At 44.6% G+C, this 16015-nt stretch overlaps 1 protein-coding gene across 2 annotated transcripts in view; it reads left to right on the forward strand.

Moving 5' to 3' along the window:
- The first annotated feature begins 395 nt into the window (after nt 1–395).
- LOC108035802 (neurotrimin) overlaps nt 396–16015 on the forward strand; it is a 37440-nt gene continuing 21820 nt past the window's right edge. For both annotated transcript variants that reach the window (XM_017111544.3, XM_017111545.3), the window contains exon 1: nt 396–629. The gene's annotated coding sequence lies outside the window, so the exon portion shown is untranslated. The remainder of the gene's footprint in view (nt 630–16015) is intronic.

Below are 16015 nucleotides of genomic sequence, written 5' to 3' on the forward strand. Positions count from 1 at the left end.
TAGAGTTATTTTCTTGGGTGCCAACAACTAATGGGAACGCGAGTACGCAACAGATTTCAGCTCATCAATAAGGCAAGACCAAGAATCATTTTTCCACTTTCCTGCCTACCGATTTATCAGCTTAGAATGTTGCTGGCAACATGTTGCCACAGGACAGCAGCAGACAGACTTTCGTCTGCCACCCGAGTCGTCCTCAGGACGCGACGCCCGCTTCGGGGGCCTTCGGCTCGCCGGGACACGGGCTCCGAAATGCCAGGACATCGGGAAGTTGGCGAGTCGGGAAACGGGAAATCGGGACGCCAGTGCTGCCGAAGGACGAGCACGTTGCCTAGGTCGGCCCAATGCGAAACGCGCTTGGCGCGACAGGCTCAGTGCTCGGGCAACTTCCTAGCGCGTCGGTTCAGTTCAGTCCGGTGCATGCGGGATACGAAAGGACCTAGTGCCGAGTCTGATATTCCAGAATTTCGAAAGGCTTTTCAAGCCGCGCGGAACAACAACAAGTGATAGTTACTCTAGCGAAAGTCTGAGAAAGAGTTTTTTGTCAAGTGTGTTTGTTTATTTTCCAAGTTTTTTCAAGTGTTGGCCAGTGCTTTGGACCCGTTTCGAGTCTTCACTTGTTTTTGAAAAAGGTAATTCTAGAAACTCTGGTTCGCTGGTTTCCGCGTGAAATTCACCTTGAGCAGTGACTGTGCTTTTGAAGTACTAGTAAAGTGAAGTCCGTCCCTTTCTCAATCCCTCATATCACTTCCTGTTGATCGCCGCCTCCAATCGTTTCACAAAAGCTTGTTCACTCAGTTGTCAATTGCATTATCGGTACGTTAACATTATCATCCTTTCACAGTCAGTCAGACAACTTTTACACCAATCGAGTTGTTTGCGAGTCACTTGGGCTGTTCATGAGTGAATGCATATCCAGTTCATTGCATCTTAAAGTTACGTTTGCCTTCATCGTTGAGATTTTTCCATCCAACTACTTTTGATCGCAGCGATTCGCCCATACCTTTAGTACTTTTTAGTGAGCTAAACAGTTCATACTTTGGTTATTCTTTCAAAAAATTGGCCATTTACTTTTATGTTTATCAAAGCATTATTGAAACGGTCTGTGGGCGGCACATTTAATAGTATTTCTACAAGGTTAACATTCCAACGGAGTTCAAGATAAATAATGATTAAGGAGTGCTTTTCTTTTCTTATTTTTAGGATAACCATGTATAGGTTATATGATTTAATCTTCGTTGATTCTAATCGGCTATGGTAAACATCCTTTGCGGTACGTTACTTTTACCAGTCGGGATATTCGACGTCAATCAGGCATTGCAATACCTTATGTCTACTTAATAGCCGGCAAAATCATTGAGAGATTAGCGCAAAAAATGTTTACATTTTTACAAATGCATCTTAATTCCATGCGGATCCCTGAGAAGCGTCATGATCTAGGAAAACAAATAAATAGTATATCCCAAGTTTATCTGTGCAAACTAATGCCAGAATAGTCTATATTGAGCATTTCTGCATAATCAGCTTTAGGTAGTATTTATAATCACGGCTTGCAAAAAAACAAACAGCATACATTTTATTTATATTTTATTTTTATATAGTCCAATCGGACTTACTTGAACAATTATTATCATCCGACACCTGACATGACGGATAGAGAGACATGGCTAGTTGGATCTGCGATAAGTTTCTTCTTATTCGGTTGTTAAGTGAGAGAATATGAATCAACAAATGTATCGTGTGGTGTAAAACAAATTCATTGTATATATTGACACTGTGCAACACGTTTCTATTTTGGAGTGCAACCGTATTTTTACCCAAACTTGTTTATTGTATTCGTCGGAAAGTAGGTAACAGATACAAGGAAGATACAAGATTCTTAACCGGGATCACTTGCCAAGTCGTCAATTTCCGTTCAGATTTAAACTTCAAAATAATTGTTATTTTACTTTGCTTTTCAATCTAACAAGAAGATAAAATGAAAATGTAGATAAAATGAAAATGAATAAAAGTAAAGATACAAAAATGTTAATATCGGTGTTTTTTTGCCTTGAATCCACTGTTTTAATTTCAAACTACTTTAAGACCTTTTACAGCTCTGATTAATAAAAATATTATTTGGGCTTTCTGGGCTCTCTTCTGATAAAAATGTTTAAAAATATAATATTTATATATTTTATTATGTTTTTATTATGTTTTTATTGTAGGGATGAACATAAGTTAAAAGGCTTAAAGAATAGGAATAAATGAGAAAATTGTATTTAAATTATACATTATTATATACAAAATGATACATATATATCTTTTATAAATTTAATTTAAAAAGTATTTAAATTTCTTGTTTTTTAATTTTAAACACTACTGTAGACCTTATTATGCAATTTAAGCTGATCAAGAGATATGGCCGTACCAATTCAAGTTCTACTCAAGATCAATAGACCTCATAATATAAAACGCAGGCCGAGTGAAAGGAACCAAAAACTAGTTTTCCCGAATTTTAAGCCCAAATTGAATTTTCAGTTTCCGTGCTATAAATTTGAAGTTCTTTTTCAAAAGTTTTTTTTTTATAAAATAGAGTAGAGTAAGGGATTTAAATACTAAATATGGAAAACTTTTAAATAAATTAAGGTTGTTCAATAGAAAAACTCGAGTAAACATTGAAAAATTGTTCAAGCTATAATTAAGAAAAATAATTATTTTACATCTCTTGCGTCATTTAAAAAGGGTTAAAAAAGTAAACATTTTAAAACCACTTAGAAAAATAACAAGCGAGGTTAAGAATAAGCAGCAATGCGAATATAGTTTATTAGAGCCACTTGAATACATTAAAACAATATTTTAACATTATCACAACATATTCATTTAATTTTAAATAGGGTAATTGGAACTTTTTATATTTTTTTATATTTTCTGCTTGGCCCGAAATCGCGTATACAGATATTTTATTTATCCCCGGCTCTGCTCTTGATTTGCTGGAGCAAATTCAACCCACCTGAACTTTAAACTCTTCCGGACCCAGACCACTTCTGCGCCACCGCCACTTGGCACATTCTTGGGGAACCTTTTCGGGGGCTTCTTCGAAACTTTTTGCCATCGAACAAAAGGCGCCAAAATGAGACTGCAGCATCCAGCCAGCAGCCCAAGTTTTAGTTGGCCGTGATTTATGTTTTATTAATATTAAAAGTGATTTATTAGCCATGAAATTTGTAAGCCCAACTTGGCCGTTCGTCCTGCCTCGGCCAGGTGAGGCGCTGGCTGCATACGCGATTGTTTAATTACAGGTGGGCCGTGGACGGCGTCCTCCTTCGTTGCAGGCTCCATTATCCTTGAGCGCGGACCCGGCCGCTCATTATCCCGCGTCCCGAACTTAAGCTAAACTGCTGCACAGCGAGATTAAAATTGTAAATGACAGCCCGACTGACAGGACAAGGGAGGGCATCTGCTCGCCCTTAATGTACCGAACCGTAGTGTCCCTGCTCCTGATCCTGCCCAGTCCCGGCCCAGTCCCGGCCCAGCGCAGCCCCTCCCCTGCCCATTTGCCGTCGCATTTTGTCGTGTTTTTAATGAAAATTAATTAATTAAATAACGTTTTTACCCATTCGCCTCGCCACGCCTCGCCTCGCCTCGCCCGGCAATTGTCTTCCTTTGAGCGCGGGTGTGCGTATGAGGATGCATTTTATATTAAATAATGAAGTGTGTACAATGTACGCAGTGTCGCACAAAAAGAGCAAAGAGGCAGTGGAGGAGCTGCGGCAAACGAAAGTATGGCCACTTTCGGCAGAGAACCCCTCCTCACCCACTCCGCCCCCGAAGAAAGTGCACTGAGAGATGCAAAAGTGCAGTTTCCAAGCGCTCTATGAAAATATTAAGGAGCTAGTTGGAAAGCATATGTATTTTGGAACGCAAAATAAAAGGGTTTTCTCCGTAAGCAGCTTTGGATTGAAGCCAGATTGCAGTGATTTTCGAACTGGTGATTCCTGTTTATTCTGTGAAAAACTCCCTTTGGGCATTTGGGTCAAAACAAAAGTCATGCACTTCAATTAGAATTAATTTGGAATTTGGCTCCAGCTCGTTCGCCTCGATTTGGTTAACCGGGATCACGGCAAGTGGCCCTTGGCTCCTTGACAACTCCTTTCCGACTCCGGCGTCCTTCTCCTACTGGTTAATTAACTAACGCTCCACAGCAGCCGGAGGGCAGGGGCCTTTGATTTCGTCCGGCAGCTGGGCAAATTGAAATATTACTCGAATTTCGCTCTGGGCTTGGTATTAAATGCATTGTCTGCGCGCTGCCTCTGCTTATATTGGCAGGCGTTTATTGCAACTTAATCCCGCTCGAACGGAGAGTGTTTGATAAGTCTGCGAATTATTTTTACCGGCCTCGTTAGCCCGAATAGTTAATTAATGCTCTTAGACAACTGCCGAGTAAGTTCTTGTGCGGAAACGAGAACGGCATCTGTAGCTCGCAACACGAGAACGTTCTGCTATTATAACCTTTAATCTTTAATCTAGCCTTCAGTACTTGGCCTCACACGCGGTACAGCAGACTGCTTGTTCTCCCCAGCAATTGATATTCGGCACGAAAAACTATAGTTTTAAATGCAAACTCAGTTTTTGGTCGGTTCTAAGGTGAATTAATTTCCGATGGTGGCTGCAGTTGTTGGGCTCGAATTTTCCTGTCGAACTGAAGGACCCCGAGGAGGAATGGCAGTGGAACAAATTGACGGGCCACCTGGGGCTTTCAATCGGCGCTAATTATTTGGAAATGGGATATGGCCGAGCGATCCAGGCGATGACTGACTATGTGGCGCGCAGTGAAAATGCATTTTAGGAAAAGTGGCTGTTCATATTACCTGCAATTAGCTCGATTCGTACGGGCAAACACGTTCAAATGCATCCCTCGCAGGCAATAAAAACAAAGCAGCACTAAGGCGGCAATCGGATTCGCAGAGCCCTCTCCCTGATTTTCCCAAGCCCCAGCGAAACAAAGGAAAATTTCGGACAGTAATTATGAGGCACAACAATAATTACGCTGCCCAACTGGCCCGAATCACGTTGTAAATACGCTCATTTGGTTGTCTTGTTTTTGTTTCGCAAGGAGGAGCCGGGGAGGGCTCCGGTAATGCAAAATGTCAGCGAATAAATCAGGCTGCAGTTTTTAACCCCAAGATTGATCGAGACCCGGCGGAGATTTATGGTTAAGCGAACGGGGGGTTCTTAAAGCAGCTGGCTGCTCGCGTTTTTCGCGGACTAATAAATGACGTGTCACAGCGAAGCGGAAATAAACACAATTAAAAACGCATCAGTGGCGAAATGGTTACACATGTGTGGGCCGGCGCGGGCAGCAAAGGGTTAAGGCCGGACCGGGGCTCGGGGCTCGGGGCTCGGGGCTCGGATGGCCAACAAAGCAAACCACAAACAACCAGCACTTGCACATTAACAAAAGGCAAACAACAGCGGCAGCAACACAATAAAAGAAATATTTTTCATACATAAAAAGAAAATTGCACAAACAATTGAGAGGAAATGCCAGCGCGCAATATTCGCAGTTGCTTTAAGTGGAAAAATAATGCCACTGCTACAATGCCGGGAAACGGCGGAGCTTTCCCCAGCGGAGCCCGCTGCGTATGCGTAATGTTGTCGAGGGCGACTGCGGAATGCATAGAGCAGCGCGGGCAATTTGACAACAGAAATTAGCCAGCAAGACAACAGGTAATTGGCGAGGGGAGGCGGCGAGGAAAGCCAAGAAGCTGGCAAAAACTTGCAGGATACGAAAGAAAATTGTATCTGCTGCGGAGTAATTGGAGGGATCAACTGCACGCGCACAAAGGAAGGAAAAACAGTGAGAAACAGCAGAAGGCAGAAATGTTATTCAAAACAACAATAATTGGCCATTAAAAGGAAAGATACTTTGCACCAGAGGCTTGTCGTAGGAAACAAGCCACAATGCAGCTGAGGAAGCGTTCATAAATACGAGTATGTTACGTTGACTTGCCTTCTGAGTGCCTTCTATTACTAGGCATTCCGGCAAATTGCAGATGAGGAAGCGTTCTTTAGCATGTTATGTTAGAATGCCTTCTCGCCTTCCATTACAATGCTAGTCAGGCAAATGTAAGCAGTTACTAAGGGATTCAGGAATTGATCCCTTTGATGCTTTAGCACATGAGGTACAATACAAATGTTACGCGAAAATATATTAGAAAATAACAGAATCACATGGATATGATAAAGCTTTAGCAGAGATTCATTGGATAACCCATAGGGACATAACCCAAAACTCAATAAAATGAATGCAAAGCCAAAGAATAACCAAACCAGTAGGCAAAACAAGCCGCAATGCAGCTTGGGAAGCGTTCATAAGTATGTTATGTTAGAATGCCTTCCGAATGCCTTCTATTAGCTTCTCTTTAGACAAATGTAAGCTATTACTAAGGGATTCAGTCAAGTTTTTACTTAGTGCCTTACCACATGAGGAACAACACAAATGTTACTGTAAAATATTTCGTAAAATACCAGAATCACATGGATATGATGCAAAGTATAACAGAGATTGGATAACCCACAGGAACACACACCAAAACTCAATAAACCGAATGCAAAGCCAAGAATAACCAAGTCAATGGGCAAAGACTCCAGCAAATCAAACTTTCTCCGGTCGCACTTGAGTTTGCCTGCGTATCACGATTTCCCCGCCCACTTTACCTGTTTTCCGATGGCCTTGCACGGCACTTTCCCCTCTTCGCATGTGTAGCTGCAATAAGCGAGTCAAGCAGATCATTTACACAACATTTCCAGCGGGCCACATGCAAATACAGCCTGGAGTGGTGGGGCGCGCCCCTGGGAGGGAAGCCACTTGACTTCGGATCAGAGTCGACGGCAAGAATGTCAACGCTAATACTCGTTTCGGTATCAACAATAAAAGCCGAAACAAGACGGCGAACAACTTAATGTGTGACAGCAGGCGCATATTAAGTGTGCTAAATGCAAGCCTGTGTGAAGCCTTCACTGGCACATACTTCCCAGGAGTCCTCGGCCTTCGTTAAGGCACCTGCTTCGAGCCCGGGCTTAAAGCCGCATTTGGATTGCGGCTTCAGGCAATGGCTTAGGCCCGCTGGCTATTATGGCTCTCCTAAGATATTTCACACTTTCTGCTAAATATTTGCACACACCGAGGCACTGCTTGTGGCCTCGCTCGCATTTAAAGCCGATTATAGCGAAATTAATTCTGGAACTGGCGGCTCTTTAAAAAGACAAAGGAAAATTATAATGTTGATTAACTGAACGGCCGTGAAAGGAATTTTGCTTTGATTGATTTGCACAGGAGAGGGTATTTATTGCGAAATGAGGTCTCAAATCAATTGGCCGCTTTCATTTGCTTTCGGCAAACACAAAAGGGGCCCGGCAATTCCACAGCGGTGTTTATAAATAATATGGAGTACATTCTACGGGCAATTGCAAGTTCATTGCTTTTGTTGTGCCCGTTGTTGTTGCCGCCCGGCATTGCCAACCGGCCACGAAATTTAATTAAAACGATTTTCCATCGGCAAACAAACTGCGGTGTGGTGCAAAAGCGGAATTCTTCCACACGTCCCGGACCATTTTTGTCTCGCGGTGCTCGTTTTGTCATTAATTTAAAAATTTGTCTGAACCCTTTTCAACTGACAAAATCGGGACATGCAGGGCCACGCCCACCCCGCTCCAGGCGCACACTGAGAAGTATCTTCCTGGAGGAGTCTATGTACTTCTTGTGTTATACTTCACAGCCAAATTTAGGATACCCACGTCGAATAGCTACAGCATCTTTGCCTAAAATGTGTTCATTGTTATATAGCTGTGTGGGTTTTATAGACGTGATATGAGCATCCTTCTTGGTGCGCAGTATTTTTCTCAGTGCAGGCGCACACATATGCATAGAGCCAACTCTGCTTTCGCTCGGGATTTCCACCCCGCTCGCCCTGCCAGGTATCCCTTGCCAATAGTGGTTCGCTTTCTCCAACATGAAAAAGGATGTGTCTTTGCGACGTTGACTCATTGCATTCCAGACACACACACCCAGCCACTCGCACACGAACACACCCACGAGACCACCCACCACCCACACAGCAACAAGTCAGCGAGTCATGTTTTGCTTGCCATTTGTGGGGCTGACCTCAGCCCTCTCCCTTTTGAATGGGATTCAGCTATTTGTAGCATTTAATACACATCCGCATGCCCAAGTGGTTACCCCAGCTGATCCCCATTCCGGGCCTGCGCCCTGACCCCTGACCCCTGACCCCGACGCCCGACCCCAGGCACCCTTTCTGGCTCTGGCACTTGTCACTTGGTCGCACCATTGCTCATACTGGTGCACATTTGGTACACTGTGTGTGTGGTGGTGGAGCTCCTGCCCGCCCTCTGCTGCTCGCACCTCCTGGTTGATGGACTTGAAGCCGGCACACAAAATGGTAGCAAATTGTTGGGACTCACAGCCTGTCACCACGAAAATACATCCCCACTCGGCTAATGTCATTTTCTGCGGACTAACAAATGCGGATGTGGTTCTCTAATCCCCCGAAACTCTTCCCAACCGCCTCCATGTCCAATACAACTGTAGTTCTCGAGGTCTCGACATTTGGTATGTGCAGAATGATATATATTATCGATATTTAATATAGATACCAGATAAGATATACTAGGTGCTGGTTTTGATAATAGTATTATCAGAATGTAATTGACAGAAATATTTTTGCTATTGGGAGAATTGTATTATACAACCGCATTTTTGAGCCTTCGTCCGATGCGTTGGATGCTTCTTATTGTCGAATATATATTTATTTAAATGATGCCTAGAGACGCAATAAATGTATTGCGAGTTGTGTTGGATGTATTATTAGAGGTGCTTTTGTCGGGAAATTTATAAAATATACGGAACGGATTTAATTTTATATTTTTTGTATAAGGTTGGATTTACGGCAGATTAACTATTGTTAACTGTGACTCAATTTGATGGCTCTGTGAAGTAAGACCCCAAAAAAGTCCCAAAAATACGTATAAAGAATTTTACCAATAGAAATTGGATACTTATTAAAAAATGAGATAGTACAGATAATCTTATTTTCCTAGAATATGAGAAACAATCCCAGAACAATTAGTTTTCCAAACTGTATCCCATCTTGGGGTACGTTTTTGAAGCTAAGAACATTTTTTGACGAGGTAAGTACACTATTTTGAAATATATGGGAATAAGTTTGATTTTAAATAAGCCAGATTATATAAAACGTTTAGGACACAGTATTAATCACTACAGCAATATCGTCGGGAATTTGGGCGTGTTTAACAAATACAATGTACGCTTATATACACGCTTTACGTACAACTGGTGTAACAATAACTATAGCCATAACTATTTGGATCGGAGACAAAGGTAGTGCAATTTTTAATCTCCTGTTTGAGCAGAACCAAAGGCTGACTAGCTTGGAACGGAAGAAACATTTAACGTGATGAATTATTAATTCTTACTTACAGATTACTATTATTTGACACACAAATCGATCATTTCAAGTACTGAGCCCATTCAAAAGGCTCTCCAGCGCACCAGACGTAAATATAATCCCAGATTACACTGTTTTGCCATTAAATCACTCCCCGAGAAGTAGGCAACACTGCGTGCCCTGATTATGCGCCCTTAGATGTAGGCAACACCTTTTGTTCGCCCTCGAAAGTAGGCAATGCTGCGCTGGCGAGCCGGCCCAAAGTCCAGAAATAACGAAATTCATTCGCCCCGCAGCTCAGATTTCTGCATGTCAACTGGCGAAAGAAACTCGGACAGACAAATGCCAACCACAGAGTGACAGACGTGCGAGTGGGGGCGGGGTGCGCCAGACAGGTGGACGGCCAGTCAGTGACCACCCAGCCACCGCCCATTCAGTGTCCAGACGACAGTTAATTTCCTATTTGATATTTGCTGTTAATCTAATAAATTTGCACGTTGCCAAATCGACAGGCGGGCGACGAGTCGAAGGGCGGCAGATGGGACTCGTGCGAGGGGCGTCGGGATGGGACGCACTGGGTTGCACGCACACGAACTCGGACACTTGTCCTGGGGAAGGACGTCCTCGTCCCGGCGGCAGCCATTGTTGTGGTCCTGCCTAATCTCGGAATTAATCTCATTTAGCCTATAAACTGCACTGGCCGGAGCCACGAGAGCAGCTCAGCAGTATCTCCCTTGTAATCCTTTTGTCACAGTTCATGACTTGGCAGCTTTCCGATGCCCCGGCGCCACTCGCTTGGACTCCATCTGCTCCACTCCGGCAGAAGCCGAAAATGCGCCAAAGCCGGGCGAAGTGCTCTGCTCATAAGTTGCCTCTCGGGCACACGGCGATTGGACCTCCTCAATACTGTTTCCACACAGTAAAAATATAGGAATTTGTATTTTATTTCAAGGAGTACTCTTTACAATACCAGGTTCTGTGTGTGTTTTTTCCGCACCTAAGAGCTTTAAGTACTATATTTACACAAATTGAACCAATCTTTTGGCCCACAAGAACCCTTTTTTAATTGAGTTTTGCCTAAGAGCAGACATTTTCCTGTTTGTTCTGCACCTTCGCGGCAACTCAAATCGAAACAAAGCTACCCCGAGCTACCCTCCACTGCGTGCGAACCCAATTCCAGCTCGCCACTCGCATTTTCGCAGCCCTAATAACATTTTACATTTTCCATAGTTTTTCCCTTCTGCTTTTTGGCTTTTTTCGGTTTTCGCTTGCTGGCTTGACTTGGGCAAAGATTAAAACTGAAGCTGTGGCTCCGGCCAGACAGGGGCCCGGCCCCATCCATCGCACTGCCCGTCCGGTGATGGTCCGTCCGGGCCGTGGGTCTCGGTCCTACCATCTCTGTTACACGGCAATTACATGACAGAGAGCGTGGAAAGCTGGCGAAAGCAGCTTCTCCGGGCCACAGTCGTTTGTTTGCATACCTGGCTAGCTGGTGATAACAATAATCCTTGACAAGCCATAAACATCTTAACGTCCTTGTCCCCGTCGCCGCTTTTTCGCTTTCCATTTGCCATTTACCATTTACCATTCACCATTCACCGCTCACCATTCACCGCTCACCATTCACCGCTCACCATTTCCGAGCAGCGCAGACAAATAGACTAGAGTTACAAATGTCGCAGGAGTCGGGCTGGGGTCCTGGGGTCCTGGGGTCCTGGGGTTGCCTTTGAAATTGTAAACCCAACAGGCGGCCTCGGAGTCGCAAAGTCAATTTGAATGTTTGTCCGGGGGATTTGCCTTTTCGTGCGACCCCAGCCCCGCTCTCCCAGCACGGGCCCCGGGTCATGGCCCTTGAATAAGCAGCTAATTCGTTTATTATTTTTATTGTTGCGTTGACATTATTTACGTAAGCTGCTTGTCAGCTTTTCACTTAGCGCAAGAAAAGCGGAAGGCTCCGCGTCAGAGACTTTGTTATATTCATTTCCATTTTATTTGCCCATTTACAAGTTCCCATCTTCAGGCCTGTCCCGCCGCCTCCCATCCTCGGGCCGCGTCCCTTTGTCGTGTCCTGCCGCCTGTGTCCTGCGCCCTGCCTGCCGAGTTATGCCTTTATTTGGCACTTGACGGCAATTGCCTCCTCTCAACTCGGCGAACTGAGTCCCGGGCTAAGCCGTTGCTCCTCGCCCACTTATTGACTTGGCCGGCTATTGATAGAGCTTATTACGGATTACGGATTGGGGATTGCGGATTGGAGGCCGACGTCGGGGCAACGGGGCGGATGGGCGATGCGGCGACTGCCCAGTGACTCGTGACTTTCGACTTATTGCCGTTGTCTGGGAAGACGTTCCGGCTTGGGGTTTCAGTGGAAATCTCATGAATATCGGAAGCCCCTCACTCCCAAGCAGTTAAATATGCTTTCAAGCTTCGGTTATTATTGGTGGGTATCCGCGAGTTTAAAGTGTGTCTGGAAGAAGAGTGGATAAAGTCGGACGACTGACCTTCCGTCAGTCTGAGTTGGCAGCTCAATTTGAAAGTTACCGACTTGAGACTCTCCCAAATAAATACCCCTACCTAAAACGACATGGAAGCGATAAAGAATCCATCTATCTATCTATTTATCTGTTTATCTATCTATCTATCTATCTATCTATCTATCTATCTATCTATCTATCTATCTATCTATCTATCTATCTATCTATCTATCTATCTATCTACCTATCTACCTATCTATCAATCTAACTATCTATGGTATATTTAAAAAAGAAAAAAGTAAACATATGTTTCTGCGACGTTATTAGAGTTTTCCCCTTTAAGGGCACACTGCAATTCTACAAAATTAAAGAAGGATCAATGAAAGCGGTTTAAATTGACTATATCTAATGGAATACTTTATGGTGTTTGCAGTGGTTCAACATGGAAAATTTACAAGTTCTTAAAGCGCATGATTTGTATGTTATCCTTTAATTAATGTGAAGTAAAGAATTGTTTTTGACTTCATTGTTTAAGGCCATATAAGTATTTAAGTACTAGGCAGGTGTATTCAAAATACACCAATTATGAAAAACCTCCCTCCGCGTGCAGATGTTTTTCTTTATTTTCAAAAATGCATGTCTTTTGGAGATTAGGAAATCGGGACTTATGTTAAGTCTAAGTGGCGATAGCCCCGGCGACTAAGCCAAAGAACTTTGTGGATTACAACTTCCCACAAAACAAGAAACCAATCCGGGGATCTGGGTTTTTCAGTTCCCCTGCCCTCGCATCGGAGTGGGGCACTTTTCCACTTGAGCGCAGACACACAGCATAACTAAGGATAACTAAGGATCAGGCAAATACGGCAATTGTCCAGCGCTGGTGGTGACCTATCAACTGCCCCTCCTGACCCTCCTGCCACCCTTTCCTCCTCCCTGCCCGGCTCAATGGCCGCCAGGTCACGGTGGAGCTGGAAGTAAGGCCGAAGTCGAAGCGCTCAATTAGGGGCGTGGTGCCCGGGGGCGGTGATCGCTTGGCGTGGCCGAGTAACAAAGGACCGAGCCATGGAGGCGGAAAAGTCGGTGGACGACTGGGGGCTAGCAGCAAATAAAAATATGACACGAGCTGGCATTTTTGCCGTGCATGTGGACCAGTTGACACTCACGCATATTCAGGCATTCCCGGCTTAAGCCGGGGGGGAGTGACAGGGGCGTTGCAGGATTGTGACGGGACATGGGCAGGGGCAGGGGCGGCGCGGCTGGAGGACCCATTCCGACTGGTGCGACAATTGCGCCGCTGGCCACACGAGGCGAGAGCTCTGGCCTGGACTGCTCATTTACACTTTGCCACATGTCCCAGTGTCTCGGAAATCTGTCGCATCAGCACTAAAGTCCCAGACTAACACGAGGTGTGTGCGGGGCATTCCAGGGCGGGTGCCGGGGCGGGGCGGAACAATGGGTGGGGCAAGTCAAACGGTTTGCTGCGCCACAGTGCGAGGTATCTGGCCAGCCCGAGGAGGGTCTCGGGCCTGAACTCGCATTCATTAAACCCCAAGCACCAGATTCCCGGAGAGCTTTGCTCTATTGTAATACTGCCAAAGCACTTATTACCCTATTACTTGTTTTTATAATACGAAGTGAACATTATTTGCAAGCAACTAGCCAGGGATCAGCATAGTTATAGCTATTTGAATAAAATAAATACATTTCCTATAAATACAATGCAAGTAATACGGGCAGAGGGCCCATCAGCGAGTGATATACTTTCTTTGGCACTGAGCACCACACCGCTTCCAATAATCAGGCAAATAAAATAAGGAGCTTGGCCTAGGGGGTAGCAACTAGTTGGGCCATAACTAGATCGCTGCATATTTGTTCTTCGTGTGGGCCAGTGTGTGTGCTCGTAGGAGTTAAGCAAATACATTTATACTAGTTGTACAGTGGTGTCCGAGCCCATTCCAGCCCCCGAAGTCCCCAGCCCGCTTGCCAGCGCCGCGAGAAGTAAGTTTTGCTGACCATGACAACGACCACATGGGGGACAGTGGGTGGGAAAATGAGCACGTTCCATGGCCAGTCGATGGCCAGTTGTCTTTGCCACCGCCCCGAAGCTGTGGGCTTAATTCTGTTTACTTTGAAGCAAACTTGGCATTCCCAAGTGTGTAATTTTAAATGTCAGCAAGAAAAGCACAGAGGCATTTTCGCCAAAACACATGCTGATTTACTTAAAGTTTCGGCAGAGGAAAACAAGGCCGAATCAGAGCCGAGAGGAAGCGTTTTGCTGCTGCAAGAAGCCGGCGAGTCGAAAGGAGAATGCCACTTAGGCAGCAGGCAGGCAATAAATAGCCAGCAATTTCCGTTCGCCTTCTGCACAATCAGAAATTATATTAAGCCACCTGAGCCGGCGATCTCGGATCCCTGGCGCAGCGAAATTATTCCAAGGCACCGGCAATATTTACTCTAATATTGAGTTTCAGCCATGGCACTTTGTTTCAATTAAAAGCCTGAAAAGGCCCGTGCGGCTGGGGAAAGGGCTGGCGTTTCAGATTGGCCGAGTGGAGGACACAGGCGCCTCCCCGACCACCTGACCCTAATAAAATTGCACCTGCCCGAGCTGAACTGAACCGTCAATTTGCCGGGTTACAAAGTAATTTTTAACCATATTGTTTACCCTCCCCGTGTGCGGCCCAAAATCAATATGATATTATCATTGGTAATTCAATTTGTCCTGTCGAGAGTGCAACGGAGAATAAATGCACTCTCCACGGGGCTCGTTGGCTGGGAAACACGCAGAGTTGTGGGGGATTTTTATATTTCCAATTAGCCGTATCTGCCGACATGGCTTTTGGGATCCACTGCTGAGGAGCTGCCTCAAAAAGTAGCATCTAAATATGCAATGCATTCGTTGTGCATCAAGTTTCATTCAATAGGTAAACTGCATTTTTGCCGAATGCCTGGTCCATAATCCTGCGCCAGACTTTGGGCACTTAAGCTTGTTGTACAAATTTCCTGTGGCAGCATGCCACCACGACTTTTCAAACTTGTTATTCGTTTTATTATTTGTCTAAATTGTACAATTTTTACTTATGTCTGGAACGGAACGAGCAGGTTCACGTCACTGTCTGCGACCCTAAAAGGTACTTTTAATATGGAACTGAATCACCAATCGAGTCGAGCTCGCCATATACTCGAGTTTATTGAGAGTTTTGGTTTCAAAGTAGATTTAAATAATTTATTATCTATTGACAAATACTGGAGAAAAGAAAACTGTTGTTCCCAAGAACTCATACTTTAAGATCCATCGCTCTGTTTAAGAAAAATCGTCGTGATACAAAAATCCAATTTGAGAATTTAGTTCTTAGTAAAGAGTTTTTGAGAGCTTACCCAAAATAATAGTACCGTTAGTGACGGTAGTAGCTGCATTTCGTAGCAACCAAAAAATAATATATACGATACGAGTTGTGTTTGGTAAAGGTAAGCTGGAGTGCTCTATTTATCTAGAATTTATTTTGTGGTTTTCAGACCCGGGGTGACAAATAGGCTTGAAGACTAGTTTCCGTATCTTTTCCTCTTACAGATGACGCACGATAAAGTACCATAATTTGGCACGCTTTTCTGTTTTTAAATTTAATAACATGTGCACTTTGTTGTGTATTTGCTGACGAAAAGCAAATACGTAATTATCAAGCCAGACACAATATTGATTAACAGGCAAACATCCGAGAGTCCAGTGGAGAAACTATGTCATTTGTGGGGAGGTGAAGCATCATTTATTTGTGGAGGTGGTGGGGCATGCAAATTTATCTGCAGATCTCACATATGTACCATATCTAAGCCTCGAAACTGGAGCAGAAACTGGGGAAAGTGTGAAAAGTGTTTGAGTGGCGAGGGTACAAAAGACGCCCGCATCGGCGCCATCAGATGATTATTAGGGGTGGCAGGGACTACGAACCGAGGACCACGGGCCGGAGGACTAAGTACCGAGGACCCGGAGTTGGGCTTGGGCGACAGATAGGACACGTATCTAATAAAACGCCTTGCACACGTACCCACACTAATGCGCTGGCTTCGATCCAGCCATCGCAG

Source organism: Drosophila biarmipes, chromosome X (genome assembly GCF_025231255.1).
Source record: "Drosophila biarmipes strain raj3 chromosome X, RU_DBia_V1.1, whole genome shotgun sequence".
In the NCBI taxonomy this organism is placed as follows: domain Eukaryota; kingdom Metazoa; phylum Arthropoda; class Insecta; order Diptera; family Drosophilidae; genus Drosophila; species Drosophila biarmipes.